This window comes from Formica exsecta, unplaced genomic scaffold, assembly GCF_003651465.1.
Source record: "Formica exsecta isolate Colony F162 unplaced genomic scaffold, ASM365146v1 scaffold915, whole genome shotgun sequence".
Lineage (NCBI taxonomy): Eukaryota > Metazoa > Arthropoda > Insecta > Hymenoptera > Formicidae > Formica > Formica exsecta.
In genome coordinates, this window is record NW_021853683.1 from 395,856 (window position 1) to 403,586 (window position 7,731).

The 7,731-nt window shown below is 25.8% G+C and overlaps 1 long non-coding RNA gene across 1 annotated transcript; it reads right to left on the reverse strand.

Annotated features, from left to right (window-relative positions):
• Positions 1 to 5,946: 5,946 nt before the first annotated feature.
• LOC115245140 lies at positions 5,947 to 7,517 on the reverse strand. Its single transcript, XR_003885488.1, has 2 exons — positions 7,361 to 7,517; positions 5,947 to 6,216 (listed from the first exon to the last, which is right to left on the reverse strand). It is a non-coding gene; the product is annotated as an uncharacterized LOC115245140 (long non-coding RNA).
• Between the last annotated feature and the right edge of the window lie 214 nt (positions 7,518 to 7,731).

Sequence of the window (7,731 nt, forward strand, 5' to 3'; positions counted from 1 at the left end):
TTATCCTTGGTAAGCAAATCTTTTTTTTCAGCAACTAGCCTCATAGTTTAAGGTCCACTAAAGACTACTAACGGTCAGCAAAATTTTTTTTACTCTCTAATTTTTTATAGGAAGACAAATCCAAAAAAGTACCCGGTTTTATTCTACTTTCCCCTATATATATATATATGTATATAAATTGTGCTTTATGTATTATAAAATATACTTTACAGATAAATAGTATATTTTATTATGAAAGTATGCACACACATACATACATTAATTTCAAGCATTAAACCGAGATTTTGCTCGCGTCTTACTGATTTTTTAACAACTCCGTATTATTTTATAGTATGTACACATATTTTTAATCTAATTTAATAATTTTATTGTCTAAGATCTTATTAATTAGCAGTCTATGCACAACCTTATTACATGTAGCTAATTTTTTATGCCATTACCAAGTAACTTCTAATGCTATTATTTAATCAAAGTAATTGCTATATTTGTGTTTGAAAACTAGCACACATATATTTATTAATAATAGAGTTTTTAATAGATGTTTGTGAACAGTGGAATAATGGCAGTATATAATGAATAATTAATAATATAATAATATTTATATTATATATTTTAACGTGACGCTATCTGTGTCAAATGATAATGGCTGATTGCACACAACCATAGAACTTTTTTTCTCTGTTACTCGCGTTTCTATCGCTATCTTTTTATTTATATTCGCCCAACAAATATAATATAATTATTGTGCAATAAATAAATCATCAAAATTGATTTGTCAAATTACAATGTGGCTACAATCAATCGTAAATAATGATAATCATAAGTTTTAGATATTATTATAACACGATAAAAAGAATCGTGCGATTATTACAAAACGCAAAATATTGGAAATATACGTATATACATCAGACATCGTATTAATTTAGAAATTATAGATTTGTTCCAATATAAAATCTTTAAATAAATCTGTTATTACGAGACAAAATTATCGTAATTAATGTTATAACTCACTTGTGCGAAATATGTAAATGGGTTATAATTTCTCTATCTTTCTCTTCAACTTACAAGTTAATCTATCTTTTACAGAGTCGGAACGTAATGTCATATCAAAGTAACCATTTTATTAGTATTTGGCAAACACTTTTGCAAGAAATTAAATGTCTGACGTGTTCGATAGTACGACACACATAATTACGTACAAAATGTTGAAATAACGTTGTGATCGAATTCAGAATGGACAAGATACGATCTTTAGCTTACTAACGAGATTGCTCGTGTATATTGCTTCGCTACTTTCACTCAATTGCAATCTGCACAAAAAAACTATCTGCGATCGTTTCCGCAGATTGCCCATAATGGTTTGTCCGATAACGGAAGATGAGTGCTAACGATTATTTGTTCAATATTCTGTTCTGTGACGTCAATTTTTACTGGTAAACCTTAAAAAATTTGATTTTATGCATAATCGTATACATACACACAGTTTATTATGTTTTATTGTAAAACATCTTTGAGATTAAAATTTAAGTTAAACTTTGTTTATAATATAAATAAGATTAATATCTTTTCTGCAAGATAAAAATGAAATTTAATATTGCTATTTTAATTTCTATTTTACCCTCTGATGCATAGAAATAATAATTAGTATAATAAAAAATATTCTAAATAAAATTTTGCGATTATTTGAAGAAAAGGATTAATATCAATCACAAAACATATTTGCATAGCATAGAAATTTATTAATACAAGATATATTTTGATATATAATAATAAAATAACATAATTACATATTATATTTTACATAAATTTGATAGCAAAAATATTACTTCATGAAATTTTTCATACGTTATATATAATTCATATGTTATATATAATATTACCATAAAATATTAGCAATAATTGAAAATTTTGTCAAATATATTAGGTCCTAATCACTTATGCATAATCTTTTCATGCCGTAACTTATTTTAAGCGCATTTTAATTTTAGAAATCAAATAATGATTCCATGAAACTGATGAAATCCCATATCGGATGCGTAAGACAAAAGATTTTTTTCAGTATTTCACGTATATCTTCTATTAGATCTTCATATTTTTCTTTTATATCTTCTATTAGATCTTCAAATTCTTTTATTATATTTCCAATTAGATCCCTCTGAAAAACAAGAAAATAAATAAACTTTAATTTTTTACTTTGTTTATTTATATGTATTTATTAAAATATATACGAGATATTGCGGTTATATAATATATTCTTTATTATTGATACATTAACAATAAGTATAAAATAATTTCTTTTTCCGTAAGAATTCTTTTACTCGTAAGAAAATAAAAAAACTTACTGATGGCATTTAATACTGTTTCTAAGAATTATTTTATATACACAAAACTTAGTTATCGCGTATATATAATTTTTAACAAAAATATCAAATAATATGTAATACTATTTATTTCATAATAAACATACATAGAAGGGTAATAGTTATTTGTAAAAACAAATTATATATATTAATTACATTAATAATTACATGTACAAATATAAATATTAACAAGTATAAAAACCAAAATTGTATATTAAACAATAGTTTTATACCTTAGATCGTGAGAGCAAAGCAGGGTTTGTTTCAGCTGATGGATGAGCCATAACATCGGAAATCAATATAACCGTAAAAACGGTAACTAATAGAAATAGATATATTTTGGTATACATCGCTGCAAACTTACGAAGATCTAATCCAAACTTTTGAATTCTAATATCACATCTTTATAATTCCTCAATTTATATAACAAAAAAACGTGATTTGGATCTCATAAATATTATCTAATCTAAAATGTTCTGATTCACATTCAGACAATTTTATTTTATTTAAACATTACTTTTTGAAACTCAAGATAAATAGTGCTTATTATTAAATATAAAATTGTTTAAAAGAAATAAACACGATGGTTTTAGTGTTATTTGAATATTGCAATTTTTTGCGTGTAGTCATATATAAGAAATCGTGCAAAAAATATATTTTATTTGATATAGGAAGTAAAATGGTTTCATCACATTTTCTTTTACATTTTAAATGAAAAAATGTTTTTTGTAAAAAAACATACAATAAAAACATATTAAAAGATTAGTGATGTAACGTTTATATAATAAAAAATTAATACAGATTAATATATACACACATACACATAGTATATATTTTTTCTTTAATATGTGTATACATAAATTTATTAATAAAATATGTATCTCATCATAAGATTTATCTTACAGACTCCCTTACAAAGTAGTAGGATAAGTAGCATATTTTCTATAAAAATGTGTACTATTGCAAGCATTAAGTAGTGAGATGTTGCAGGTATCCCGTCGATCTTTTCAAAAGTTTTATTATATTATATATTTTAATACCTATATATATCTCTTGTGTTTTTTATTTTATTAATTTGATCTGTTTGAGATTTTCTATTTGTCAGGAATAATTAGCTTTCTATTAACGACAATTTATAATCTTTATTATATACATGTATATATATACACATATATAGATATTTTTTGATGCCATTATCAAATTACTTATAATAATATCATTTAATTAAAATTCTGATGTATGAGAAATTAGCATATAAATATATTTATAAACTAGTCTATAAATATATTATAAAGTAGTTTAAATATATTTATTAACAAACTGTTTTATTCGGATTTGTCTTCATTCTAGGAATAGTTAATATTTCTATCGGATTTATTGCAAGAACTAAGCTAGACAACAGCAGCTAAACCTGAGTTCTGAGCCTCTATTCTTTTGGCTAATTGATTTAATGCTTCGTATACCTCAAAGCAAGTAAATAATTCAAAAAAATTCAAAAATAAATTAACAAATTGTTATAAATTTTTATGATTTTATGTCTTGTTAATAAGTTCTGCTGAATGGCAGAGCGCCAGTTATCTTCATTTTTTATCATTTTTTTTTAAACTTAACGATATATATATTTGCATATGTTAACACTTTGCCAACTGCCCGAGTTAAGCATAACTAATTAAGCGCTGGGCATAGCACAGTTTTTTTGATACTGTATAGTATTTTAGTATGTTTTATTTTAAACTCTTGTAACTTTTATATTTCGATTAAGTATATGAAATTTAAAAATAAAATTTATCATGTTTTTTATTATTATAAGATAAAATTTATTATAAATTTAATTTATATTTGGCTTTTCTATGAAAATATTATATGAAAATGACAAATAAGATTATCGGTATTTACTGGTATAATTATAAAAGCTTACATATTTTAGTACTTTTTAATGATATGACAACGCTCGAAGCAATCAACTTTATGTTCAAGTCATCAAGATTTGATTGAAAAAGACTAAAAAGTCCGTATTAATACATATATTATATATGTGAATTTATGTATAGTGTATCTTCGACAAATGAATTTTCAAAATAAATGTCTGTCAGTGTTATTTCTTGTTTTAAATATCCATTTACAGCATTATTGATGTTTAACACGCTTATATTGAGCACTTATATAGCACAAAAAGGTAGATATACTCATCTCGGTCATTCAGTAATGACTCATAAAAGATAGATTGGGTAGATCTATCTAATCGATTAGCAAAATGTAAATATATATTATTTAAGTTAATATGTTTTTGAATTAAAATTATACATAATTTAAATTATGTTTTTAAATAAAAATATAACATTTTTATTGATAAGTTGTGTTACTTATATCTGGTAACGCGCAATATAATTTAATTATACATAAATTCTGAAATATTTGATTTGACTGTTTGAAAAACTGCGCATTGAATGACATTGTGATGGTTCAATTTTAGAACGAGAGTCGACCTTTCATTAAGTTATGAATTATCATTCCGCTTGTGTATTGCTTCGCTACTTTTATTCAATTGCGATCTGTGCAAAAAAACCATCCGTGATCGTTTTCGCAAATTGTTCATAATTAATTGTTTAACGATAAAAGACAAGTGCTAATACGATTACCTGTTCTATCTGCTAGTGACATGAAGTTTTTACGACGCTTTAATAAATTGGTATAAATAATAGCATATATTCACACAATCTACCATGTTTTATTGTAAAGTATCATTATAATCTAATGCTAAATTAAAACTCTTTTTTTACAACGTAAATAAGACTAATAATTTTTCATTTTTGCGAAGTACAGTTGTGATTTACTAAGTTAATATTATTAATATCTAAATAATGGTTTAGGTCATAAATAATATTCTAAATTAAATTTTGCGATTACTTAATGACAAAACAATAATATCAATCATACCAACAAAACATATTTGCATAGCACGGATAGTTAATTAATACAAAATAGTTTTATATATAGGAAAAAAATGATAAAAAATGTTTTAATGGGCGATAGGGAGCCGGCGCAATAAATAGAACGCAAAGGATTAAATTGTCAAAAAAATTCGTTTATTATAAAATTGTACATTTTGGTCTCGGTTTAGACCATCTTCAGCTTATTAATAAATATATAAAATATATATAATAAATTCAGTGATTGACGAACAGCAAAGACTGTATGTAGGATTCATATATATTATGGTTGCGATCTCGATCTCTCGTGGCTCGCGGTTACATAATGCGTACGTGCGTTTCGGACTAGCTGGAACTGTTGATGAGGCTCTCCGGGCCGGACATGCTGTGGAGTCCTGTGAATCGCGTGAAGGTTACGATGCGCGTTTGATCTAATTTAATTATTAACAAACTAAAGATGGTCTAAACCGAGACCGAAACGTACAATTTGATAATAAACGAATTTTTTGACAATTTAATTTATTGCGTTCTGTTTACTGCGTCGGTTCCCTATCGCCCGTAAAACATTTTTTATCATCTTCGTATATATTCGAGTCTTTAGAGTGTTTACATTTTAATTTGTTGTATTTATATATAGTAATAACATATAAACATAATTGCATATTATTTATTTATTTTACATTCAATTTTTACATCAAAAACATCTTTGTGTTTTTTATAATACCATAGATAATATTACCATTATATTATGCCACAATCATTTAAGCACAATCTTTTTATACCATAGCTTATCTTAAGTGCATTTTAGTTCAAAATAATAATGACATAAAGCCCTTTATATTTTCTATTTCTTCCAAAATGGCTTCTTTTATCGGAACAGGAATTAAAGAAAGAATGTAATTAATAATATCCTGTAAAAGATCCCTCTGAAATGCAAGAAAATAAATAAAGTTTCATTTTTTACTTTGTCTGTTTACATATATTTAAATATAGTATAGACATTGCGATTATATATCAGTATCTCATTACTGACACACTGCTTACAAACTAATTTTTATGTGAGAAATCTCTTATAAGTACAAAGGCTATTCAGAAATCAACATATGGTAGGCTTGCAAAATAAAACAAGAAACAGGAAAAACATTTTATTATACCCAAAAGTTACTTATACATATTCACTATTTTTCGACATAATTGCCATTCAAATTGAGACCTTTATCATAGCGTGGCATAAGCTTTTATATCCTCTTGTCAAAATATGATGCCGTCAAACTGGAATCTCAGTCAACTCTTAGCACTGCTCCTTGTTGCTTCCGAATTGATGCGTTCCTTAGTCACACTTTAATGCGTGTGAATAGATGAGAATTACTTGATGCAAGATCCGGGCTGTAGAGTGGGTGATCGAATTCCCATTACACTGCTCTAGAAATTCCGATGAGAGTTTTTCGACTATCTTAGACTCTTGGATCTTGCATCGAGTGACTTTCATTCGATCACATACATGAAAATGTGACTAGGAACATAGCAATTCGAGGATAACAAGAAGTTGATAAGCAATGCTAGGAGTTAGCTGAGATTTTAGTTTGGCGGCACTATACTTTGATAATGGTATACAAAAGCTTGTGTCGCGCTACGACAAGTACCTCAATTAGAATGGCGATTTTATCAAAAATTAGTGTATACATATATGTAAGTAACTTTTATATAATAAAATGTTTTTCTAGTTTCTTGTTTTATTTGGCAAGCCTACTGGAGATTAATTTCCGAACGGACCTGGTAAATAAAAAACTTATTATTAGCATTTTATAGTTTTTCTACAAATTACTTTTTTTATATACATACAATATAGTTGTATATTAGTATATATAATTTATAACCAAAACGTCAAAGATCGTAATACTATTTGTTTTATGATATTATGAAAGCATATATGTACGTAGAAGAGTAATACTTATTTGCAAAGACAAATTATTTATACATATATTAATCATCAATAATTAAATGTACAAATATAAATATTAACAAATATAAAAAAAAAACAAAATTGTATGTTAGATAGTAGTTTTATACCTTAGATCGTGAGAGCAAAGCAGGGTTTGCTTCAGCTGATGGATCAGCCATAACATCGGAAATCAAGGCAACCGTAAAAACGGCAACTAACAAAAATAGAAATGCTTTTGTATTCATCGCTGCAAACTTACAAAGATTCAATTCTAAACTTTTGAATTCTGATATCACATCTTCATAGTGCCTCAATTTATATACAAAAAAATCGTGATTTAGACATTATAAATATTATCTAATCCAAAATGTTCTGGTTTATTGAGACTATTAAATTTTATTTAAACATCACTTTTTAAAACTCAAGATAAAGTAGTGCTTATCATTGAATATAAAATTGCTTAGAAGAAATAAACACGATGGTTTTAGTGTTATTTGAA